The following is a 2,468-nucleotide window of genomic DNA, read 5'->3' as shown; positions in this document are numbered from 1 at the left end:
AATTTATACAAAACACAGGTTCGAATGTGCTTACTGAATGAACAAATGACATTACATTTAAGTCAACAGTTCATACAATGTCCCTGCCAACAAAGAAAAAAATTGAAGAACTTTTACAGACATAACTGTAGAAATATAGACATGAATTTAGTTCTGACACAAGCGGCTTATGCAGAGCATTAAAGGTGTCACTTGAAATCTCTTTAAAGTGGCAAGTTGAAAAAAAAAAAAAAGTTGAGCCAATCACCTGCATAAGATCAATTATTTCAGAGCAACTTGAAGAGATTCTTTCATCAGCTTTTGGAAACAAACAGTTTTGAGTATATGTGTGTTTTCAACTAAATTCACAACCTCAATTGAGCACCTTAAACTTGACAACTGCATACATGAAAAATATAACCTATTTAAGGCAAGAGTCTTTTATGTGTGTCATCCTATGAAAAACTTGAGTGTTCGTTCCCAGAGGGAGATAAAGCTCATAATAAACAATATAATAATCTAGGTTAAAATTTGGCCACTGTGAAAGCATTCCCAAACATTTCAAAAGTTTTTTTTAAATGTATTGTTCTAAAGTTAAAAATGTTTTTGCTAGCTTTCTCTTTTCCAATCAAAAGAAAGAAACAACTGTCTAAAGCATATAAAAGCATATAAAATTGGATTTCTTCTAGCTCACTATAATCGTTTTCGAATAGTTCACTTTAATTTTAGAAAGATCAGGGCAAGCAGTTCAAAAGTTTATTTTAAATTATTTATATTGGCCAGTTCCCATGGCTTTAATTTTCCAAAAATTGGTTCTTTTCCAAGCCATTCAAGTGCAATACACGTAAGGAACCACAGGAAGAGATCCTGCCCAAGAAAACAGAACTGGGAGCTATGCCAACTACCAGGCCAGGCCAGGACAACATCTTTGGCCTACCCACATGGCAGGCACAGAAAGATTCAAGGAGTAGAAGCATTTCTTAAGTCATGTTTCTTTCCTCACTGTACCAGGATGCCAAAACGGTAAACATCTACCTGCTGTGATTTCTTCACAGTGGACATATGCATTGCTCTGGTATATCTTATTTTTTGTTGTAGTTGTTTTAGGGTTTATGAGGAGCAACTGGTGGGTTTGAACCGCTGACCCTGTTGTAGTACTACAGTGATTATCCCACAGAGCCACACCAGGACTCAAATTTGGCTACATCTTAAGAGAACTTGAGGAGTTCATAAAAATTTCAATGCCTAAATCTTGTTTCTTAAGCAGATTATCCTAGAGTATTGTTTGTCAACTGGGTACTATTGACATTTTGGGCAGGATAATCTTTGTTATAGAGGGCTGCCCTGTGCATTGTAGGATGTTTAGTAGTATCTTTGGCTGCTACCCACTAGACGTCAGTAGTGCACCTCTTTGCCAGGACAGTGGTTCTCAAACTTGAATACATCTTGGAGACAGTTGAGGAGTCTATAAAAATACTAATGCCAGCTTCTCATCACTGGCTGTACCTGTCCACACGCACCCCACTGCCATGCCTCACAAAAATGAGGAAATCAAGGATTTCCTACTCATAGCTAGGCGAAAGGATGACAAATCTGTCAAGATGAAGAAAAATGACAACGTGAAGTTTAAGGTTCGGCACAGCAGATACCTCTACACCTTGGTCATCACCGACAAGGAGTAGGCCAAGAAACTGAAGCAGTCACTGCCCCAAGGTTTGGCAGTGAAGGAGCTGAAATGAATCAGACATGCTAATTTGAACTACAATAAAAACAAATTTTTAATATCCCCCTCAAAGGAAAAAAAAAGCAAAACAAAACAAAAAAACCTAATGCCTAAATCTCACCCCCTAGAAATGGTAATTTAATTTGAGGTCACCCCTTGGCATCTGGGGTTTGGAAAGCCAGAAGATTTTAGTGTGCAGTCAAGTGTGAAAATCTCTGCTTTAACTGTATCAATGAACCAGTTGAGCAGAATACAAAAGTGGCAAATTAGGATCTTCCTTATCTTGGTATTAGAATCTACATATGTAAAGGAAACAGAGAAAAGAGGAGGAAATGGAAAAAGGTTAATTGTATCTCAGATCTGAAAATCTCTTTCCATCTAAATTGGGCAACAACTAGTGCAGAAAGATTTATTCAAATTTTAGCAGTGCATCTCAAAATATCCCAAGGTTCGAGAGATTTAGAAACCAAGCATCAAGAGATTGCAATCAATGTCACAAAACAAAACGTATATGAACTGGTGAATGGAAAAACATTTTGCTCTATAAAACTTTCATCCAAATCACAATAAAAAGATTTTTAAAAAATAACATACTGAAATCCACTAAATTTTACATTTTAAGTAGGCCAACTGTACAACATGAATTGTCACAATAAAGTTATTGTTATTTTTTAAATATATTACAAAAATAATAAACAATTCAATAAAAGAAACCAAGCAGCATGTGCAGGGAAAACCGAGTTATTTCTTCATGGGGTGAAAATAC

At 36.0% G+C, this 2,468-nt stretch overlaps 1 pseudogene; it reads left to right on the top strand.

Moving 5' to 3' along the window:
• Positions 1 to 1,508: 1,508 nt before the first annotated feature.
• LOC102839643 lies at positions 1,509 to 1,718 on the top strand (annotated as a pseudogene).
• Positions 1,719 to 2,468: the final 750 nt, after the last annotated feature.

Source organism: Chrysochloris asiatica, unplaced genomic scaffold (genome assembly GCF_000296735.1).
Source record: "Chrysochloris asiatica unplaced genomic scaffold, ChrAsi1.0 scaffold00228, whole genome shotgun sequence".
NCBI classification, from domain to species: Eukaryota; Metazoa; Chordata; class Mammalia; order Afrosoricida; family Chrysochloridae; genus Chrysochloris; species Chrysochloris asiatica.
The sequence above is the reverse complement of the archived record's forward strand: the minus strand, read 5'-3'. Positions and strand labels throughout refer to the sequence as shown.